The following is an 8,661-nucleotide window of genomic DNA, read 5'->3' on the forward strand; positions in this document are numbered from 1 at the left end:
TGGTCACTATCGGAGAACTGCATGTCTCATTTGGTCACTATTGGAGAACAGCATGTCTACTTTGGTCACTATCGGAGAACTGCATGTCTCCTTTGGTCACTATTGGAGAACAGCATGTCTCCTTTGGTCACTATCGGAGAACTGCATGTCTCATTTGGTCACTATTGGAGAACAGCATGTCTCCTTTGGTCACTATCGGAGAACTGCATGTCTCATTTGGTCACTATTGGAGAACAGCATGTCTGATTTGGTCACTATTGGAGAACTGCATGTCTCATTTGGTAACTTTTAGAGAACTGAATGTCTCATTTGGTCACTATCGGAAAATTATAGGTCTCCTTTGGTCACTATCGGAGAACTGCATGTCTCATTTGGTCACTATTGGAGAACTGCATGTCTCATTTGATCACTATTGGAGAACAGCATGTCTCCTTTGGTCACTATCGGAGAACTGCATGTCTCCTTTAGTCACTATCGGAGAACTGCATGTCTCATTTGGTCACTATTGGAGAACAGCATGTCTTCTTTGGTCACTTTCGGAGAACTGCATGTCTCATTTGGGCACTATTAGTGCACAGCATGTCTCCTTTGGTCACTATCGGAGAACTGCATGTCTCATTTGGTCACTATTGGAGAACAGCATGTCTTATGTGGTCACTATTGGAGAACTGCATGTCTCATTTGGTCACTATCGGAGAACTGTATGTCTCATTTGGTCACTATCGGAAAACTGTAGGTCTCATTTGGTCACTATCGGAGAACTACATGTTTCATTTGTCACTATTGAAGAACGGTATGTCTCATTTTTTCACTTTTGGAGAACTGCATGTCTCATTTGATCACTATTGGAAAACTGTATGTCTCATTTGTTCTCTATCGGAAAACTGCATGTCTCTTTTGGTCACTATCGGAGAACAGCATGTCTCATTTGTTTACTATCGGAGAACTGCATGTCTCATTTGTTTACTATTGGAGAACTGTATGTCTCATTTGTTTACTTTTGGAGAACTGCGTGTCTCATTTGTTCACTATCAGAGAACTGCAAGTCTTATAAGGTCACTACCGGAGAACTGCATGTCTCCTTTGGTCACTTTCGGAGGACTGCATGTCTCATTTGGTCACTATCAGAGAACTGCACTCTCATGTGTTCTCTATCGAAGGACGGCATGTCTCATTTGATCACTATCGGAGAACTGCATGTCTCATTTGGTCACTATCGGAGAACTGCATGTCTCATTTGGTCACTATCGGAGAACTGTATGTCTCATTTGGTCACTATCGGAGAACTGCATGTCTCATTTGGTCACTTTCGGAGAACTGCATGTCTCATTTGGTCACTATCGGAGAACTGCATGTCTCATTTGGTCACTATCGGAGAACTGCATGTCTCATTTGGTCACTATCGGAGAACTGCATATCTCTTTTGATCACTATCGGAGAACTGCATGTCTCATTTGTTTACTATCAGAGAACTGCATGTCTCATTTGTTCTCTATCGGAGGACGGCATGTCTCATTTGTTTACTTTTGGAGAACTGTATGTCTCATTTGTTTACTTTTGGAGAACTGTATGTCTCATTTGTTTACTATTGGAGAACTGCATGTCTCATTTGTTCTCTATCGGAGAACTGTATGTCTCATTTGTTCTCTATCGGAGGACGGCATGTCTCTTTTGTTTACTATCGGAGAACTGCATGTCTCATTTGTTCTCTATCGGAGGACGGCATGTCTCATTTGTTTGCTATCGGAGAACTGCATGTCTCATTTGTTCACTATCGGAGAACTGTATGTCTCATTTGTTCTCTATCGGAAAACGGCATGTCTCATTTGTTCTCTATCGGAGAACTGCATGTCTCATTTGTTTACTATCGGAGGACGGCATGTCTCATTTGTTTACTATCGGAGAACTGCATGTCTCATTTGTTCTCTATTGGATAACTGCATGTCTCATTTGTTCTCTATCGGAGAACTGCATGTCTCATTTGTTCTCTATCGGAGAACTGCATGTCTCATTTGTTTACTTTTGGAGAACAGTATGTCTTATTTGTTCTCTATCGGAGAACTGTATGTCTCATTTGTTTACTTTTGGAGAACTGCGAGTCTCATTTGTTTACTATCGGAGAACTGCATGTCTCATTTGTTCTCTATCGGAGAACTGCATGTCTCATTTGTTCTCTATCGGAGGACGGCATGTCTCATTTGTTTACTATCGGAGAACTGCATGTCTCATTTGTTCTCTATTGGAGAACTGTATGTCTCATTTGTGTAATATCGGAGAACTGCATGTCTCATTGGTTTACTATCGGAGAACTGCATGTCTCATTTGTTCACTATCGGAATACTGCATGTCTCATTTGTTCTCTATCGGAGGACGGCATGTCTCATTTGGTCTCTATCGGAGAACTGCATGTCTCATTTGTTCTCTATCGGAGGACGGCATGTCTCATTTGTTTACTTTTGGAGAACTGCATGTCTCATTTGTTCTCTATCGGAGAAATGTATGTCTCATTTGTTCTCTATCGGAGGACGGCATGTCTCATTTGTTTACTATCGGAGAACTGCATGTCTCATTTGTTCTCTATCGGAGGACGGCATGTCTCATTTGTTCTCTATCGGAGAACTGCATGTCTCATTTGTTCTCTATCGGAGGACGGCATGTCTCATTTGTTTACTATCGGAGAACTGCATGTCTCATTTGTTCTCTATTGGATAACTGCATGTCTCATTTGTTCTCTATCGGAGAACTGCATGTCTCATTTGTTTTCTATCGGAGAACTGCATGTCTCATTTGTTTAATTTTGGAGAACAGTATGTCTTATTTGTTCTCTATCGGAGAACTGTATGTCTCATTTGTTTACTTTTGGAGAACTGCGTGTCTCATTTGTTTACTATCGGAGAACTAAATGTCTCATTTGTTCTCTATCGGAGAACTGCATGTCTCATTTGTTCTCTATCGGAGGACGGCATGTCTCATTTGTTCTCTATCGGAGAACTGCATGTCTCATTTGTTCTCTATCGGAGGACGGCATGTCTCATTTGTTTACTATCGGAGAACTGCATGTCTCATTTGTTCTCTATTGGAGAACTGTATGTCTCATTTGTGTACTATCGGAGAACTGCATGTCTCATCTGTTTACTATCGGAGAACTGCATGTCTCATTTGTTCACTATCGGAATACTGCATGTCTCATTTGTTCTCTATCGGAGGACGGCATGTCTCATTTGTTCTCTATCGGAGAACTGCATGTCTCATTTGTTCTCTATCGGAGGACGGCATGTCTCATTTGTTTACTTTTGGAGAACTGTATGTCTCATTTGTTTACTATCGGAGAACTGCATGTCTCATTTGTTCTCTATTGGAGAACTGTATGTCTCATTTGTGTACTATCGGAGAACTGCATGTCTCATTTGTTTACTATCGGAGAACTGCATGTCTCATTTGTTCACTATCGGAATACTGCATGTCTCATTTGTTCTCTATCGGAGGACGGCATGTCTCATTTGTTTACTATCAGAGAACTGCATGTCTCATTTGTTCTCTATCGGAGGACGGCATGTCTCATTTGTTTACTTTTGGAGAACTGTATGTCTCATTTGTTCTCTATCGGAGAACTGTATGTTTCATTTGTTCTCTATCGGAGGACGGCATGTCTCATTTGTTTACTATCGGAGAACTGCATGTCTCATTTGTTCTCTATCGGAGGACGGCATGTCTCATTTGTTTGCTATCGGAGAACTGCATGTCTCATTTGTTCACTATCGGAGAACTGTATGTCTTATTTGTTTTCTATCGGAGGACGGCATGTCTCATTTGTTCTCTATCGGAGAACTGCATGTCTCATTTGTTCTCTATCGGAGGACGGCATGTCTCATTTGTTTACTATCAGAGAACTGCATGTCTCATTTGTTCTCTATTGGATAACTGCATGTCTCATTTGTTCTCTATCGGAGAACTGCATGTCTCATTTGTTCTCTATCGGAGAACTGCATGTCTCATTTGTTTACTTTTGGAGAACAGCATGTCTTATTTGTTCTCTATCGGAGAACTGTATGTCTCATTTGTTTACTTTTGGAGAACTGCGTGTCTCATTTGTTTACCATCGGAGAACTGCATGTCTCATTTGTTCTCTATCGGAGAACTGCATGTCTCATTTGTTCTCTATCGGAGGACGGCATGTCTCATTTGTTTACTATCGGAGAACTGCATGTCTCATTTGTTCACTATCGGAATACTGCATGTCTCATTTGTTCTCTATCGGAGGACGGCATGTCATATTTGTTCTCTATCGGAGAACTGCATGTCTCATTTGTTCTCTATCGGAGGACGGCATGTCTCATTTGTTTTCTTTTGGAGAACTGTATGTCTCATTTGTTCTCTATCGGAGGACGGCATGTCTCATTTGTTTACTATCGGAGAACTGCATGTCTCATTTGTTCTCTATCAGAGAACTGCATGTCTCATTTGTTCTCTATCGGAGGACTGCATGTCTCATTTGTTTACTATCGGAGAACTGCATGTCTCATTTGTTCTCTATCGGAGAACTGTATGTCTCATTTGTTCTCTTTCGGAGGACGGCATGTCTCATTTGTTTACTATCGGAGAACTGCATGTCTCATTTGTTCTCTATCGGAGAACTGCATGTCTCATGTGTTTACTATCGGAGAACTGCATGTCTCATTTGTTCTCTATCAGAGAACTGCATGTCTCATTTGTTCTCTATCGGAGGACAGCATGTCTCATTTGTTTACTATCGGAGGACGGCATGTCTCATTTGTTTACTATCGGAGAACTGCATGTCTCATTTGTTCTCTATTGGAGAACTGTATGTCTCATTTGTGTACTATCGGAGAACTGCATGTCTCATTTGTTTACTATCGGAGGACGGCATGTCTCATTTGTTTACTTTTGGAGAACTGTATGTCTCATTTGTTCTCTATCGGAAGACGGCATGTCTCATTTGTTTACTATCGGAGAACTGCATGTCTCATTTGTTCTCTATTGGAGAACTGCATGTCTCATTTGTTCTCTATCGGAGGACGGCATGTCTCATTTGTTTACTATCGGAGAACTGCATGTCTCATTTGTTCTCTATCGGAGAACTGTATGTCTCATTTGTTCTCTATCGGAGGACGGCATGTCTCATTTGTTTACAATCGGAGAACTGCATGTCTCATTTGTTCTCTATTGGAGAACTGTATGTCTCATTTGTTTACTATCGGAGAACTGCGTGTCTCATTTGTTTACTTTTGGAGAACTGCATGTCTCATTTGTTTACTATCGGAGAACTGTATGTCTCATTTGTTTACTATCGGAGAACTGCATGTCTTATTTGTTTACTTTTGGAGAACTGTATGTCTCATTTGTTTACTATCGGAGAACTGTATGTCTCATTTGTTTCCTATTGGAGAACTGTATGTCTCATTTGTTTACTATCGGAGAACTGTATGTCTCATTTGTTTACTATCGGAGAACTGCATGTCTCATTTGTTTACTTTTGGAGAACTGTATGTCTCATTTGTTTACTATCGGAGAACTGTATGTCTCCTTTGTTTACTTTTGGAGAACTGCATGTCTCATTTGTTTACTATCGGAGAACTGTATGTCTCATTTGTTTACTATCGGAGAACTGCATGTCTCATTTGTTTACTTTTGGAGAACTGTATGTCTCATTTGTTTACTATCGGAGAACTGTATGTCTCATTTGTTTACTATCGGAGAACTGCATGTCTCATTTGTTTACTTTTGGAGAACTGTATGTCTCATTTGTTTACTATCGGAGAACTGTATGTCTCATTTGTTTACTATCGGAGAACTGCATGTCTCATTTGTTTACTTTTGGAGAACTGTATGTCTCATTTGTTTACTATCGGAGAACTGTATGTCTCCTTTGTTTACTTTTGGAGAACTGTATGTCTCATTTGGTCACTTTCAGAGAACTGCATGTCTCATTTGGTCACTATCGGAGAACTGCATGTCTCATTTGTTTACTATCGGAGAACTGCATGTCTCATTTGTTTACTTTTGGAGAACTGTATGTCTCATTTGTTTACTATCGGAGAACTGTATGTCTCCTTTGTTTACTATCGGAGAACTGCATGTCTCATTTGTTTACTTTTGGAGAACTGTATGTCTCATTTGTTTACTATCGGAGAACTGTATGTCTCCTTTGTTTACTTTTGGAGAACTGCATGTCTCATTTGTTTACTATCGGAGAACTGTATGTCTCATTTGTTTACTATCGGAGAACTGCATGTCTCATTTGTTTACTTTTGGAGAACTGTATGTCTCATTTGTTTACTATCGGAGAACTGTATGTCTCATTTGTTTACTATCGGAGAACTGCATGTCTCATTTGTTTACTTTTGGAGAACTGTATGTCTCATTTGTTTACTATCGGAGAACTGTATGTCTCATTTGTTTACTATCGGAGAACTGTATGTCTCCTTTGTTTACTTTTGGAGAACTGTATGTCTCATTTGTTTACTATCGGAGAACTGTATGTCTCATTTGTTTACTATCGGAGAACTGTATGTCTCATTTGGTCACTATCAGAGAACTGCATGTCTCATTTGGTCACTATCAGAGAACTGCGTGTCTCGTTTGTTTCCTATTGGAGAACTGCATGTCTCATTTGTTTACTTTTGGAGAACTGTATGTCTCATTTGTTTACTATCGGAGAACTGTATGTCTCCTTTGTTTACTATCGGAGAACTGCATGTCTCATTTGTTTACTTTTGGAGAACTGTATGTCTCATTTGTTTACTATCGGAGAACTGTATGTCTCCTTTGTTTACTTTTGGAGAACTGCATGTCTCATTTGTTTACTATCGGAGAACTGTATGTCTCATTTGTTTACTATCGGAGAACTGCATGTCTCATTTGTTTACTTTTGGAGAACTGTATGTCTCATTTGTTTACTATCGGAGAACTGTATGTCTCATTTGTTTACTTTTGGAGAACTGTATGTCTCATTTGGTCACTATCAGAGAACTGCATGTCTCATTTGGTCACTATCAGAGAACTGCGTGTCTCGTTTGTTTCCTATTGGAGAACTGCATGTCTCATTTGTTTACTTTTGGAGAACTGTATGTCTCATTTGTTTACTATCGGAGAACTGTATGTCTCCTTTGTTTACTTTTGGAGAACTGCATATCTCATTTGGTCACTATCAGAGAACTGCGTGTCTCGTTTGTTTCCTATTGGAGAACTGCATGTCTCATTTGTTCACTATCGGAGAACTGCGTGTCTCGTTTGTTCACTATCAGAGAACTGCGTGTCTCGTTTGTTTCCTATTGGAGAACTGCATGTCTCATTTGTTCTCTATCGGAGAACTGCATGTCTCATTTGTTTACTATCGGAGAACTGTATGTCTCCTTTGTTTACTTTTGGAGAACTGCATGTCTCATTTGTTTACTATCGGAGAACTGTATGTCTCATTTGTTTACTATCGGAGAACTGCATGTCTCATTTGTTTACTTTTGGAGAACTGTATGTCTCATTTGTTTACTATCGGAGAACTGTATGTCTCATTTGTTTACTATCGGAGAACTGCATGTCTCATTTGTTTACTTTTGGAGAACTGTATGTCTCATTTGTTTACTATCGGAGAACTGTATGTCTCATTTGTTTACTATCGGAGAACTGTATGTCTCCTTTGTTTACTTTTGGAGAACTGTATGTCTCATTTGGTCACTATCAGAGAACTGCATGTCTCATTTGGTCACTATCAGAGAACTGCGTGTCTCGTTTGTTTCCTATTGGAGAACTGCATGTCTCATTTGTTTACTTTTGGAGAACTGTATGTCTCATTTGTTTACTATCGGAGAACTGTATGTCTCCTTTGTTTACTTTTGGAGAACTGCATATCTCATTTGGTCACTATCAGAGAACTGCGTGTCTCGTTTGTTTCCTATTGGAGAACTGCATGTCTCATTTGTTCACTATCGGAGAACTGCGTGTCTCGTTTGTTCACTATCAGAGAACTGCGTGTCTCGTTTGTTTCCTATTGGAGAACTGCATGTCTCATTTGTTCTCTATCGGAGAACTGCATGTCTCATTTGTTTACTATCGGAGAACTGTATGTCTCATTTGTTTACTATCGGAGAACTGTATGTCTCCTTTGTTTACTTTTGGAGAACTGTATGTCTCATTTGTTCACTATCGGAGAACTGCGTGTCTCGTTTGTTTCCTATTGGAGAACTGTATGTCTCGTTTGTTCACTATCAGAGAACTGCGTGTCTCGTTTGTTTCCTATTGGAGAACTGCATGTCTCATTTGTTCACTATCGGAGAACTGCGTGTCTCGTTTGTTCACTATCGAAGAACGGCATGTCTCATTTGTGAATCAGAAGTTTAAATATATTATCATGTTCATATGACATATACACAATAGCTCGACAAGTATAGTAGCTATTGTTTTAATACCAATACCAAGCATGGACTTCCACTCATAAGAAGAAGTTAATGATAAGATTTATCTATATACAGTGAAGCACTGACTTTTACTAGACCCCTTCAAACATGTCAAACTTTTGACAAGTTAAATCATATTTTTATATAGTAAAATGCGTCTCAAGCATAGTTGATTTTCAGAAAGTGTACCCGTACAGCGAAATCACTTTATGTATTTAGACTTAATAAACTCTTCGTCGAATTAACTTTT

At 39.6% G+C, this 8,661-nt stretch overlaps 1 protein-coding gene across 1 annotated transcript in view; it reads right to left on the bottom strand.

Annotated features, from left to right (window-relative positions):
* The window catches only part of LOC134720956 (arrestin domain-containing protein 17-like), a 78,786-nt gene that overhangs the window by 68,173 nt on the left and 1,952 nt on the right, over positions 1-8,661 (bottom strand). The window lies entirely within an intron of this gene.

This window comes from Mytilus trossulus, chromosome 6 (assembly GCF_036588685.1).
Source record: "Mytilus trossulus isolate FHL-02 chromosome 6, PNRI_Mtr1.1.1.hap1, whole genome shotgun sequence".
Lineage (NCBI taxonomy): Eukaryota > Metazoa > Mollusca > Bivalvia > Mytilida > Mytilidae > Mytilus > Mytilus trossulus.